This window comes from Pongo pygmaeus, chromosome 2, assembly GCF_028885625.2.
Source record: "Pongo pygmaeus isolate AG05252 chromosome 2, NHGRI_mPonPyg2-v2.0_pri, whole genome shotgun sequence".
In the NCBI taxonomy this organism is placed as follows: Eukaryota; Metazoa; Chordata; class Mammalia; order Primates; family Hominidae; genus Pongo; species Pongo pygmaeus.
Genome location: NC_085930.1, coordinates 207,738,142 through 207,753,366, shown reverse-complemented (window position 1 = coordinate 207,753,366; position 15,225 = coordinate 207,738,142). Strand labels below are relative to the sequence as shown.

General features: G+C 47.3%; 1 long non-coding RNA gene across 1 annotated transcript; it reads left to right on the top strand.

The window, feature by feature from the left end:
* The first annotated feature begins 5,163 nt into the window (after positions 1-5,163).
* Positions 5,164-13,889, top strand: LOC134739112 (uncharacterized). The gene is made up of 4 exons (XR_010125622.1): positions 5,164-5,267; positions 5,664-5,819; positions 12,052-12,216; positions 12,797-13,889. It is a non-coding gene; the product is annotated as an uncharacterized LOC134739112 (long non-coding RNA).
* The last annotated feature ends 1,336 nt before the right edge of the window (positions 13,890-15,225 follow it).

Sequence of the window (15,225 nt, the reverse complement as noted above, 5' to 3'; positions counted from 1 at the left end):
ATTCTCTTTAAGAAAGAAAGAAAGTTCCTTAATGAACAGCAGTCAATTCTAGACTCTAGATTAAATCAAACAAATATTTTTTCCCTGCCCTTGGATCAGTTGTACTGGAAACTGTTTTGAAGTTTCTATGATAAGATTTTAGATTCTCATCACAAAAAACTGAAGGTATTGTATTACTAGTTTTCTCTCAACTTTATAGCCATTCGAGAGCCTGTTATAATTCAGAGAATTTTTGACTGACTTGCAGGAAATTTTCTTAGTCTACATATTTTACATTCCAATATAAAAGTCCTTAACTTTTTATCAGAAGTGGTTTAAAGCATCAAAGGTAAGCTAGTCATAATGACTTTCTTGTTTTTCTTGATTTCCTTATAGAGGTTAGCTACATGGGCATATTCAATGGGCTTTTTCTGTTTTTAAGCCTATAATCTGCACAGACCCTAGTACAGTGCCTTATGTGCAATCAATGCTTGTTGAATGAACACACGAATGAATGAATAGATGTCTCTTGAAAAAAGATAAAACATTATTCTACAGAGTTCTTCCTCTGATGATGCTGACAGAACCCACAGATTTAGACTAATAGAATGTCAAAGGTAAAATTACCCAGAAATATATAATCTGGTTCAGTGATTTTTTACTTTTCAGATTTAGAGACTGAGGTTCAGAGAACCCCCAGATCACCTGAAATCCTCATTGGGAATTTCAGGAAATTGTACCAAACATGAACCCAAAGGTAAACACGGGTTTCCATGGCAACTGAACATGGGCTTGTTCATTGCTTTCTATTGTCTTTACCTTCGTGAAATTCTTATGAACTAACTGGGATTCAGAAGTACGTAAAATGACTAGTTCCTGAAAGCTCTTAAATACTTCCTGGCTCTATTCATCCACTAGTTGCTATGGAGTAGAGTTTGGTATTTGGTGGCTCCGAGACCCCCAAAGGGCTCCATTACTAATTCAGGGGGAGGGGAAAGAGCTCTGGGTCCTGTGTCAGAGTTTGGGGCCCTGGCTCCAGCTATGCTGGCCATAGATCCTGAGACAAATCAGCTGCCCAAGTCCCATCCTCTCCCATAAATAGAAGTGGTAGCCTCTGTTCTGCCTTCCTGAATGTTTCAGAAATGGTAAAGCACACAGATACAAGGAGTTAAGATTGTCCCTGGGGTAGAGCAAGCAGGCACATACCATGGGGGGTGGGGGCAGCAACCCTGGGGTGCTGGGCTTCCCTGCTCAAGAACTAGGAAATATGAAAGTTAACCTTCTGAGAGTCAAACCAGTGGTTCCCAACTTTTTCCAGTGTAAATCCTCCTTTTTTCTTTTTCTTTTTTTTCTTTTTTTGAGACAGGGTCTCACTCTGTCGCCCATACTGGAGTGCAGTGGTGTGATCTCAGCTCACTGCAACGTCCATCTCCCGGGCTCAAGCCATCCTTTCACCTCAGCCTCCCCAGTAGCTGGGATTGCAAGTGGCCGCCACTATGCCTGGATAATTTTTGTATTTTTTGTAGAAATGAGGTTTCACCATGTTGCCCAGGCTGGTCTTGATCTCTTGAGCTCAAGTGATCCGCCCACCTTGTTCCTTCACACCTCGGCCTCCCAAAGTGCTGGGATGACAGGCGTGAGCCACTGCACCTGGCCTAAATCCTGCTTTTATCCTCAAAATATTTTCCAGACCCATTTCCACATGATCATATTTATACTTTCAGTATTTGTGACCAAGAATACATATTGACAACAAACTATTAGGAATTATGACTACTCTTTAAATTGCCACATCATATATTTTATTAATTGCCACATCATATGAATATTTTTGACAAACGGTGGTACCAGATTAGGTCATACTATGCTCACAGATACTCTAGACACTCATGGATTAGGTGGCTTCTCAAAATCACTCCCTCTGGTCTCAGATCAGGGAATTCCTGTATTAAACTATAAAATATAAACATAATAAATGGATAAGAGCCAAGCAATGCAATCATTTTAGGCAGACTCTGGCTCCAGGTGGAAGTCAGGCGAACATTAACACATCCAAAGCAAGAAGGTTGGTCACAAGAAGCTTGGTTACCAGCGGAAACTTAGAAGAGGTAGTACCACCCAGGTGAGCACTGGCAGTGCCCTCCCAGTAGATCCCAAGTCCTGGTAGACCTGGGTTCATTAGGCGGCATGTGACTCATGTAACTAACTCCTTACACTCTACTCCCGGCTCTGCTGAGCATCCCTGTTGCCAGCATAGAGCAGCCAGACATCTGAAGGTTATATTTTATTGCAGATGGATGTCCTGGCTTTAGATCCTAGAACCATCCTAAGAAGATGAGTAAGGTGACATTTTTTTGAGATTAAAAAAAATACCCAAGTGGTGGATGACAGGGTAGGTCTCTGAGCGTGGCCCTGAGGCCTCTGAGTAGCCCTGGAGCAACCGCCCTACTGGTCTCCACTGGGGTTCACCTTTTGGAGTACTATGAACCATGGTTTCTCAACCTTAGCACTCTAGACATTTTGGGTCAGATAATTTTGTTGTGAAGGGCTGTTTTGTGCATTATAGGATATTGAGCAGAATCCCTTGGCCGCTATCGACTAGATGCCAGTAGCATCCCACTCCCCAACCCAATTATATCAACCAAAAAGGTCTCCATACGTTGCCACATGTTCCCGGGGCAAAGTGGAATGCCCCTGCCCCAGTTGAGAACCACCATCGTGACCCATCCCCATCAAATATCTACAGGATGCGGCCACATGAGGTTCCTCTCAAAGACCAAATCATTTCTGGATGCTCAATACATTAAATTTATATACAGTGTCACCTTTGTCTGGAAGATGTTCGAATTCTTGAAAAATCAATTTCAAGGAGCTTGTAGTTAATTTAGAAATACGACCAGGCTCCACTTCACTATAATGCAAAGGAAATAGGGATTCTGGCAACTGAGTGAACAGAAACTTTTTTTGATGACCTAGTGATTCAAGGGTCAACCTTCTGAACATCAACTGTTCTTTCACAAACGTGTAATGGGGTTGGACGGCACCGGCTATGTGTGGACTCCAGGGAAGTCCCTGGAGATGGGGTTGGATGGCACCGGCTATGTGTGGACTCCAGGGGAGTCCCTGGAAGCTGCTGGTATTTTGTTGTTTTAAAAAATAAATCCTTGATTTGTTTTTGATTTCTTATTAAGCTCTTTTTCCTAAAAATAGTACCAAAAAATTCCAGTCACCTGAGAAACGAAATTATTTTGTGCTCATGAATTGAGGGTTTTTTTTTTTTTTTGGCTGAAATTGTTTCAGCATTTTCTTTTTTGAGGTAAAATAGACATCTAAAATTTACCATGTTTACTATTTTAAGGGTACCGTTCAGTGGTAATACATTTACATTCTTTTTGTCCCCTTCATCCTCCCCCTCCCTCTACCCTTCCCTGCCTCTGGTAACCACCATTCTCTTTTCTACCTTCATGAGATCCGCTTTTGGAGCTCCCACAGTTCTACTGTTTTCTAAAGGATTCTGCCATTGGAAACCAGTTGGTTTGAGGAGAGCATTCCCACCACAGTCAGGCCTCTCAGGAGTGTAGCGTCCATCACGGCTCCAATTATGTAGAGACATGCACACCTGGTTCTGTTCCGGGTGAGGTTTTCCCTCCTGACCGCACCCCTCTTCAACACATCCCTCCTGACTACACCCCTGCTGACCGCACCTGTCCTGACCGCATCCCCACTAACCGCATCCCTCCTGACCGCATTCCTACTAACTGCATCCCTCTTGCCCTCATCCCTTCTGACCGCATCCCTCCTGATCGCATCCCTCTTGACCACATCCCTACTAACTGCATCCCTCCTGACCACATCCCCGCTAACCGCATCCCCTCCTGACCGCATCCCCTCCTGACCGCATCCCTACTAACCCCACCCCTCCTAACCGCATCCCTACTATCCACATCCCTCCTGACCGCATCCCTACTAACCGCATCCCCTCCTGACTGCATCCCTCCTGACCGCATCCCTGCTAACCGCATCCCCTCCTGACTGCATCCCTGCTAACCACATCCCTACTAACTGCATCCCCTCCTGACCGCATCCCTACTAACTGCATCCCTCCTGGCCGCATCACTCCTGGCCTCACCCCTCCTGACTGCATCGCTCCTGACCGAATCCCTCCTGACCGCATCCCTACTCACAGCCTCCAAGGTTACCAGGTGCTGTTCACATGTGTCCAGCACTATTGGTGGAAGGTGCCACACCCGGTAAACCCAGGTGTCTTCCTTGCGTCCACGCCCAGCAACCTCTTCCTGCGTCTGCAAGCCTAGTTTTTTCTAGTCTCTGGGAGAGGAAAGTCTGGTTTTGCAAGCACACTGCCCAGCCTTTGTGTCTAGCCCTGGCTCTGTGGGTTCTGCGAGTGTTTGTTTCTGACCAGTCTGGACTGGGGTGCCCTTTAGTGCCAGCAAGAGAGCAGCGTGCAAGGGAAATACATAGATCAACCCTTGGAGCTGTAATCTTGTCTGAATCCTGTCTGTTGTCTTGCCTACTATGTGAGATAGAAATGAAGATGGAAAAGGGTAACCCTCAGGGCAGCCCTGCACAGAAGCTCCTTCCTGGAGGGCCGCGGCTGAGGCACCACTCCCAGGACAGCTGGGCCTTGAGCTCCATTTAGTCTTTTCTTCCTGGAGAAAAAAGGCCCTGCGTGGCTCTTTGTCCATAATATTAAAGACAGCCTCTTGGGGGCCCTGAATGTAAAGGTAGAGGTTCTGAGTTTAGGACCCTGCCAATTGCCCCAATGGGAAGCCTGCTAGGAAGAAGAGTGGTTACCACAGCCCAAATGCAGGCAGGCCAGCCCCCTTCAAGAGACCCCCCATGAGAAAAGGGGAAGCCATCACAATGGCAGCCGTTCTCCACCTCACCAAGGCCTCTGAGGACAAGCAGGAGAGGAGGGGAGCCTGGTCTAACTGTGAGGAAAGAGCAAGGTACAAACGCTTACCTTCAACGTGCCATGCTTTCTTTCTCCAGCAGGTGGGCTGGGTGCTGGCGCAGTCACCCGGCAGAGAGTGCTGCTCAGCCTTAGGGTGCCCGTGTGCAGGAAAGACAGAGCCTTTGTGCAGAATGCCCCACCCTGGGCACTTGACAGGGTGAGTGGAGGGTATGTGGTATTTCAGCCTCCACCCAGCTGCTGAACAGACAGGAACACACTGAACAGCCTCACCCGCCACAGCCTTGCTCTCAAGTGTTCTGCTTTCTCCCATGAGCAGAAATAAGGGGACCAATTTATCACACCTGCTGGGTGCCAGGTACTTTATATATTATCTCCTCTTTTTTTTTTTTTTTTTTGAGATGGAGTTTTGCTCTTGTCACCAAGGCTGGAGTGCAATAGCTCGATCTCAGCTCACTGCAACCGCCTCCCGGGTTCAAGCGATTCTCCTGCTTCAACCCCCCAGGTAGCTGGGATTACGGGCATGCACCACCACGCCCAGATAATTTTGTATTTTTAGTAGAGATGGGGTTTCTCTATGTTGGTCAGGCTGGTCTCAAACTCCCGACCTCAGGGTTCAACCTCAGGTGATTTGCCCACCTCGGCCTCCCAAGGTGCTGGGATTGCAGGTGTGAGCCACCACACCTGGCCTATATTATCTCCTTTAATCACCCCAACAACCATGTGCAATGGGATTTTTATCTCCATTTTACAGATAAGGTAACTACGGCTTTGGGATGTTACGCAATGAGTAAGGCCTTGTGAGTCTTCACAGAAAGGGACTGGCCTGGAGGCTCCGAGCGGTCAGCTAGTTCCTGTCACTGTTCTCCCCGGGAAGCTGTGGATGAGCAGTGACCCAGGCAGGGAAAGGGTAAGAATCGCTGCTTGAGGACCCAAGAGGCTTCACCTCCCTCCTCAGACAGGAACCCGGGAAAGGGCTTTGCCCGGGAAGGTCTATTATAGGGATTCTCACAGTGAAACAGAACCAGCATCTCCTGAGACAAACTACTGCTCTTGAATTTGAAAAGAATTCTCAAGTCTGCTTCTCATCGCTAATTCTTTCTACCACTGTGTCTTTTTCTCTGTTGGCATGGCAGCGATGAAACAGCTTGAGGGGCTAGGCGCGGTGGCTCACGCCTGTAATCCCAGGACTTTGGGAGGCCAAGGTGGGCAGCTCACCTGAGGTTGGGAGTTCGAGACCAGCCTGACCAACATGGAGAAACCCTGTCTCTACTAAAAAAAAAAAAAAAATACAAATTAGCCAGGTGTGGTAGTGCACGCCTGTAATCCCAGCTACTCGGGAGGCTGAGGCAGGAGAATCGCTTGAACCCGGGAGGCGAAAGTTGTGGTGAGCCAAGGTTGCACCATTGCACTCCAGCCTGGGCAACAAGACCGAAACTCCATCTCAAACCAAACCAAACCAAACCAAACAAAAACAGCTTGAGGACCAGATAGGGCATCAAAAGCAGGGAAAGCTGGGGAACTCTGTGTCCTCTGAATCCAGTTCAGATGGAAAGGAAGCCCAAGAAGGAGGACAGGTGGGGGCAGCTGGAAAGACAAGACCAGGCTCCCCTTCTTGGGTGTGGAGGGAGACAGTGGTCGGGACCCCCAAAGAGAGCAGAGGACGGGGCTGGCCAGTGGGGTGGGTTCCCCGCAGGAGGCCTGTGCCGCCGGCTGTGTGGCCGCTGAGCCTGCTGAGCTCCGCATCCTGTCGGAAGTAGGAGTCTGGCACTTCTGGCTCGGGCTGCTGCAGCTGTTCTGGGGATCTGCACAATTAAAATTCTCCTAGCTCTCAGGGGCCGCAGGAATCCAGTCACGTGGTGGACGTGGTGCCTGGGAGCTGGGGTCAATGAGCGCTCAGTCTGAGAGCAAACGTGTTCCTTCCCTCTGAGACATGTCCCGTGCTGGGCGATGGCTCACGGCAAACCTCCCCTCCCAGGGAAGGAGCCCTGCGAGGCACCCAGCCTGGCCTGGAGCTCTCGGGAGCACGGGTGGCGAGCAGGGACGCAGGGACACAGGAAAATCACTTCTCCTGCTGATCAGGGTGTTGCCAGCCTGCCATTTCTGTCAGAGGCTCCTCGCTTAGTTCATTTTCCTCTCTGCCACAGTGCTACATTCTCTGCAAGCATGCTCCGATCTGGTTCCCGGATCACTTCAGAACTACAGCCTCATGACATCACTTCTCTATTACCCTGTCCCCTTTGCTAAGAATTGGCAATACATTCAGAGGGCAAAAGCTTTCCTTTGAATTTGCTGAGTAAAAACCAAAGCTTTGTTATCTCTGGGTCTAGGGGATTGAAGAAGGACCCGATTTCCCTCTCCTCCCTCCCTCCGCCTTCCTGTAAGCCTCTTGATGAGAATGTATTTCCTAGTCACCTACGCTCACACCTATTCTGTAAATCTTCTAGAAGATCTCCTTCCAGCCGACTCAGCCCCACTCTGCCAAAGGAGACACTGGACCCCAGGTCTTCCCCAATTTCAGCCTCCCCCAACCCAGCTTTTTATTCCTGAGGACCTCCCTCCACACCCAAGAAGCTATTTCCTGAAGGGGCCTGATTCCTCCCTATTGTTTTTCAGTTTATTCTGTGCTGTTGTTTTTGGTCCTTCCTAACAGAAACCCTCATTCCTGTCGAAGACGCCCTGTCAGGAATAACCCCTCTGCTACGTAATGGACACTAACGTTCTGTCAGAAATTCACACTCTCCTATCAGCAACCTGTTTTCTTGTCAGAAATCATTGTTGTGTCAGAAATCAGAAATCACCTTTTCTTTCTTTCTTTCTTTCCTTTCTTTCTTTCTCTCTCTTTCTTTCTTTCCTTTCTTTCTTTCTCTCTCTCTTTCTTTCTCTTTCTTTTCTTTTCTTTCTCTCTCTTTCTCTTTCTCTCTTTCTCTCTCTCTTTCTCTCTTTCTTTCTTCCTTCCTTCCTTTCTTCCTTTCTTCCTTTCTTTCTTTTTCTTTCTTTCTTCTTTTTGAGGTGGAGTCTCACTCTGTCACCCAGACTGGAGTGCAGTGGCGCAATCTTGGCTCACTGCAAGCTCCACCTCCCAGATTCAAGCGATTCTCCTGCCTCAGCCTCCGAGTAGCTGGGATTACAGCCGCCCGCCGCCACACCCGACTAATTTTTGTATTTTTAGTAGAGACAGGGTTTCACCATGTTGGCCAGGATGGTCTTGAACTACTGACCTCAAGTGATCCACCCGCTTTAGCCTCCCAAAGTGCTGGGATTACAGGCGTGAGCCACTGTGCCTGGCCGAGAAATCACTACATTCCTTTTAGAAATCACCATCCTGAGAAAAATCAGTTTCTTTCAGAAATCCTTGTTTTCTTGTCTGAGCTCCATGCATAACCCACTGGAGGCCAACATTTTCTATCAGACATCCCTGTTTTCCTGTCATAAACCACTACTCTCCTGTCAGAAATCCTTGGTCTCCTGTCAGACATTCCTGGCAGGAGCTTCCAGTCAGAAGTTATTACTTTCCCGTAGGGAATCACTGGTCCTTGCCTGATCCTTCTTTCCCCAGAATATTCAGAGTTGCTTGTCATCCTTTGACTTTGGTAGTTTTCTTGTGACTTTCTTGCTGGGAGAGGAGAAGGGCACTGCCGGCTGTTCGCACCTGTTTTGCCACATCTGTGGAAGCTCAGTGCTGGCTCCAGAAGCAGCCTGGGGCACTGGACACAGCACGGGGGGTGTCCATAGCCTCATATGCCCCTCCTGGGTGATGACAGACAAGTCATTTCTGCCTGCTGGACCTTTTCCCCATCTTTTTGCTGGGGGCGATAACATCACCTACTCTGCCTGCTTCACAGTGTCATTTAATTTAGATCAACGACACTTCTGACTTCCAAAAAGTTGCTACTTTGTTTGAGACAGAAATCTCTTTTCCTGTCATTTTTACTCACTGTTGCTCCACAGGGCAAATCTAATACCTCTTCCATACCACAGCCCTTCAACCCTGCCCCTAAATCTCCTCTTACCTGCAAAAAATGCCTCCTGTTCTCTAATGCCCAGATTCAACCAGCTCATTCCTTGTGTTGTGTGACTGGCTTCCAGGTCTGTTGCCAGCCTGCTCCCCCGACTCCACCCCTGGTCCCACCTTGTTTGAGTTTGTCTGGGTCTTTCTTGGAGTGTGCTGTGATCAGCTCGGGACAGCAAGATTATCACCTCCCTCCTTCTACAGCAGATGTCATGGTCAGATTGCATGAGCTTTTACACTGCAGATTGAATGTGACATTTACCATGTAGAATCTTCCCAGGCAGAAACCCCATTTATTCATTTTTATTTTTCTATTAGAGGTTTGTAATTTTCTTTGAATACATTTTTCATGTACTTTTACGTTAATTGCAAAATACTTAATGATTTCGATTCTTCAGGGAATGAGCTCTCTCTTTGCATTTCCTTCTAGTCTTCATCACTGGAATCTAGAAATGGTATATTGATTTAATTTTTTTCTTATAATCTGAAATGTTGCTGAACTGATTTGCTATTTCTAAATAGTTTTCCTGTAACACTCTGTATCTTTCTTGGGGTGCTTACCCATTCTGTCTTGTGATGGGGACAGCTTTATGGCAGGCTGTGTCACATGCTCCACCATTTTCTCCTTGGAACCACTCCAAATGGGTGCCAACGCTTCTAGGCAGGAGCTGTGCTGGACATCAGAGTTCAAGGAAATGGGGATGGCATTGTTTTATTATTACTATTATTATTTTGAGACAGAGTCTCGCTCTGTCGCCCAGGCTGGAGTGCAATGGCGCGATCTCGGCTCACCGCAACCTCCGCCTCCCAGGTTCAAGCGATTCTCCTGCCTCAGCCTCCCAAGTAGCTGGGACTACAGGCACCCACCACCATGCCTGGCTAATTTTTTGTATTTTTAGTTGAGACGGGGTTTCACCGTGTTGGCCAGGCTGCTCTGGAACTCCTGATCTCAGGTGATCCACCCGCCTCAGCCTCCCAAAGTGCTGGGATTACAGGCGTGAGCCACTGCACCCGGCCTGAAAATGGGGATGGCATTATGAACAGGGTAATCTTTTGTTAATTCTGATTTCCATTTTTTGAAGTAAATCATTCTAATAACTTTGGTAATTCAGCTATTAATAGCAACACATTGCTTACCACATGCTTCACTAGTGAACAGTGATCACACAGAAGTTGAAAACACTTGGCCTGTTGATTAAACAGGGTTTTCACTGGATTATACACTTTAAATGGTGAATTTTAAGGTATGTGAATTAGTCCCTCCCCTGCTCAATGACAACAACAAGAAAAATTTTAAAAATAGGCTTTGGAGACAACTAGTTTATGTCCCAGCTTTGCCCTTAACAGGCCCTCTGGCCTTTAGGCAATTGTGGTACAGTCCTTGATTTCTCCGAATTTCCATTTCATCCTATGTAGAATGGGATGATGAATTGCCCCTCTTTCAGTCCACTGATAAAAGAAACTCTCCACCCCCACCCTAGAGAGTGGCTGATCAAAATATCCCAATTCTCCTCGACACAATAATTGATGAAGACACGCTCACAAGACCCCAAGATGCTCAATCAAGATTCTTGAGGAGGGGAAATGTGGATGCTGGGTCGAAATAGGGCTCTCTCCTTCTAAAATCATAAGACGTAGCCTGGGGAGCGGTGGCTCACGCCTGTAATCCCAGCACTTTGGGAGGCCGAGAAGGGCGGATCATGAGGTCAAGAGATCGAGACCATCCTGGCCAACATGGTGAAACCCTGTCCTACTAAAATACAAAAAATCTCCAGGCGCAGTGGCTCACACCTGTAATCCCAACACTTTGGGAGGCAGAGGCAGGCGTAACCTGAGTTTGGGAGTTTGAGACCAGCCTGACCAACATGGAGAAACCCCGTCTTTACTAAAAATACAAAACTAGCGGGGCATGGTGGCGCATGCCTATAATCCCAGCTACTCGGGAGGCTGAGGCAGGAGAATCGCTTAAACCTGGGAGGCGGAGGTTGCAGTGAGCCAAGGTCATACTATTGCACTCCAGCCTGGGCAAGAAGAGTGAAACTCTGTCTCAAAAACAACAACAACAAACACAAAAAATTAGCCGGGTGTGGTGGTGTGTGCCTGTAGTCCCAGCTACTTGGGAGGCTGAGGCAGGGGAATCCCTTGAACCAGGGAGGCGGAGGGTGCAGTGAGTGGAGATCGCACCGCTCCACTCCAGCCTGGTGACAGAGCAAGACTACATCTAAAAAAAAAAAAAAAAAAGAAAAGAAAAAAAAGGCTGGGCGCGGTGGCTTACACCTGTAATCCCAGCACTTTGGGAGGCTGAGGTGGGAGAATCACCTGAGGTCAGGAATTCAAGACCAGCCTGGCCAACATGGTGAAACCCTGTCTTTACTAAAAATACAAAAATTAGCCAGGCGTGGTGGCGGGCACCTGTAATCCCAATTACTCAGGAGGCTGAAGCAGGAGAATTGCTTGAACCTGGGAGGCGGAGGTTGCAGTGAGCCGAGATCGCGCCACTGCACTGTAGCCTGGGTGACAGAGCAAGACTCTGTTTAAATAAAAAAAAAAAAAAATCATAAGACGTAAAGTTCATGAAATCCAGAGCTACTGGGGGTTATCTTTCCCAATACACAGAGAGAACATACTGGAGAGTGAAGCTAACATAGCGGAAATGAAGGGAGACAGAGAGATTTCTGACATTGCCTGAGCATGTGGAGCCAGCCTAGTGGGAAGCTGGACAACTCCTGATGTTTTCATTCACGTGCACCAGTAATTCCTTTTTTTCTTAAGCTTGTTTGAGTTGGGTTTCTGTCATGAGCAACCCAAAGAGGCTTAATACAGAAATATATTGTATCAGGCTGTTGTGAGAATTACTTGTGGTAATACCTATAAAGCGTATAATGCTTAAATAAGCAGGAACTAAAAAATGGAAACTTACTATTATTATTGATAGCATTATGCAATGAATAGCAACAACTTTGTATATGCTTAATCTTATTACCCTGTAGTAGCAAAGATAGTACTAACTGAGTACCATATAAAGTAGAATCTCAATAAACATATCCTTATAGACAAACTGATATCTCTTTACCTTAGTATAGAATTTAAACATGAATTAATCTGAATTTCTCCTGCCTTTTACTCTTAGGAGACAGAGATGAATCTACAAAATGGAAAAAGTGTTGAACTTGGGAGTCAAGAGACCAGGGTTCTAGTTCTGATGACGCCCTTCACGTACTGAATGCCCTGGGGAAGCCGCTTCCCTTCTCTCAGCCTTGGGTTCTCCATGTGTCAAATTAGGCTGTGGAAAAAGGTATCAAGACATACTTTTAATGGCCCCTGATTTCTGGGGATTAAAATAAATTCAATCTCATACCCCTTTTGCATCCTGCCCACAGCCTCCCACAATGACACATGATCAGGGAGATTTGCAAATGTGGCCATTTGCACGACGTTTTATGCTCATGGGAAGATGCAAGGAAGTCAGTACTCTTCACTTGCTAATGTAAAAATGTTACTGAATACATCTAAGAATGACTTTTAGAGACAAGGCCTGAAATATAATTTCATATCAGAAAAAAAAATTGAAATGAATATTTTTCATTCATCAGGCATTCATTTAGGGCTTTCTGGTACATCCTGTGCCAAGTACTAAGAGAACAAAGGGACTAAGGCTCCGTTCCTGAGGTCAAGGAGAGCCTGGTCTTGCAAGGAATGTTCCCTGAATATCTTGTTCATCAAAATTTCACTGGAGTTCAGATTGAAATGGAGATTTTGATAACCTTATTGGGCCAGGCACTGGGTAGACAATATTGGGCCAGGCACTGGGTAGGCAAGTTTGTTGACATCGTCTTAACACTTGATTATAACTTTTCTGTTCTCCCACCTCCCAGAAACACCAACCTGGCTGAACAGAGACATGAGCCTCTGTAAACTGATTCTCCCTCCACAAAGGGGCCCTGACTCTCACAGCCCCATCCTCTTTCATCCTTGCTGCCTGATCCTAGGAAGCTTTGCTCTGTGGTGGTGCCTGGAGCTGTGATGTATGCAGGCTTTTGAAACCCCAGCTTTGTGGAAGAAGTGAGACATTGATTTTTACTCTACCATTTGGAGAAAAATCATTTTTATATTAACACAAATGTTGATAGACAAGGAGCAAAGTTTAAGGTTGGGATGAGTTTAAGATTCATTCATTTTTAAAAAATTTATACTTATTGAGTGCTTACTATGTGCCAGCACTGTCCTAGGCCCTTGGGGACTGGTTGGTAAATAATGCAGATAGAGTAGTTGATAATGTCTGATATAGTTTGGATGACAGTCCCCTCCAAATCTCATGTTGAAATATAATCCCAATGTTGGAGGCGGGGCCTGGTGGGAGGCATTTGAGTCTCGTGGGTGGACCCTCATGAATGGCTGGGTGCTGTCCTAGAGGCACTGAGTGCATTCTCATGAGATCTGGTTGTCTAAAAACATGTGGCACCTGCCCCCTCTCTCTCTTGCTTCCACTCTCACCCTGTGACACCCAGCTCCCACTTCACCTTCCACTGCGATTAAAAGCTTCCTGAGGCCCTCACCAGATGCTGATGCCAGCACTATTCTCCCTGAACAATCTATAGGACCATGAGCCAATTAAACTTTTTTCTTTTCTTTTCTTTTCTCTTCTCTTCTTCTCTTTTCTTTTCTTTCCTTTTTGAGATGGAGCCTTGCTCTCTCACCCAGGCTGGAGTGCAGTACCGCGATCTTGGCTCACTGCAACCTCCACCTCTCGGGTTCAAGTGATTCTCCACCCTCAGCCTCCTGAGTAGCTAGGACTACAGGCTTGCGCCACCATGCCTAGCTAATTTTTGTATTTTTAGTAGAGACGGGGTTTCACCATGTTGGCCAGGCTGGTCTCGAACTCCTGACCTCAAGTGATCCCCTCTCTTCAGCCTCCCAAAGTGCTGGGATTACAGGTGTGAGCTACCTCCCCCGGCCAACCTCTTTTCTTTATAAATTACCCAGCCTCAGGTATTTCTTTTACAGCAGTGTGAGAATGAACTAATAATACAGTGCCCTCATGGAGCTCACATTCTAGTGGAGGGAAATAGAAAAAACATATAGTATTTCAGATGCTGACAAGTGCTGTAAAGAAAAATAGAGCCAGGTAAGGAAATGTCCAGCTTGCAGAGGACTCGTTCAGACTTCACCGTCAGAGTCCCTGGATCTCCTTCTTGTCTCGTCCACAAGGGTTACCTGGGCCAAGCACGGGGGGTGGGAGTTGGGGATGGGGGTGGGGATTAACCAGGAAATGAATTGGCTTAAGAAATGCATCTTGAGCACCCAGGGGGAGGAAAAGCTGAGGGAGGGAGGAGATGAGCTCGCCCACCCCATGGTACCTCCCAGCTTAGAACCCACACCCTCTGGGGCCCCAGTCAGTCCTTCAGCCTTCTTCAGCAGGCTTCTGTCTCTGTTTTTCTACCTGCTCACGTAGTACAATCCCTGCCTGAGTGTCTCAGAGGCCCAGGGGGCTGCTCTGGGGGGCTTCCTTCAGATGATCACTCGTTTTCACTTGCAATTTCACCTCATCAGCTATTTCCCCTGCTCCGCCCCAAACCCTTTGCCCTTATAGCCAAAGGCAGCCATGTTCTCTGTCACCAGCCCACCTCCTATGCTATAGAGCTTTCATGGCTAAAGAGCTTTACTTTGCCGCTCTCCTAACCACGCCCATGGTGGTTTCTCGTGCCTCCGTCTAGCAAAGCCAAGGAGTCGTTGTAAGGCAAGTCAGAGAAGGGAGCTTGATGAGTGCTGGGGGGTGGGGAGCTGGGAGGTTGGTGATGTATTGCACACAGAACTGATTGTAAGCCAGTGGTTCTTACACCTGACTATGCATCAATCACCCGCAGGGCTTGTTAAAATGGAGAGACTGCTCGGCCCCACCCCCAGTTTCTGATTCAGTAGATCTGGAGGGGCCTCCAGAATCTGTATGTCTAACAGGATCCCAGGCCACGCTGGTGCTGCTGATCCTGGAGCCACACTGAGACCCACTGCTCCAGGCCAGCTGGCAAGGCCGGCTGAGCTCACCCTCTGAGCCCCCAGCCTCTTCTTCGGCTCTCCCCTTCTAATCTGTGGACCTTGCTCTTGCTTCACTTCCTTCCCTCGTCAGTCATCCGACGATTTTCTCCTCCCAGCCCCCGCCCCTCTAAAAAATGCTTCTGGAGTGTGATCCGAACATAACTTATACCAAGTTGCGAGGGGCTGGCCATCACTGTCATCCCTTCCAGGAATACTTGAATTTTAATGGTCCAATAACCTGCAAAGCTAAAGAAATAAAACTTGGGTGGTG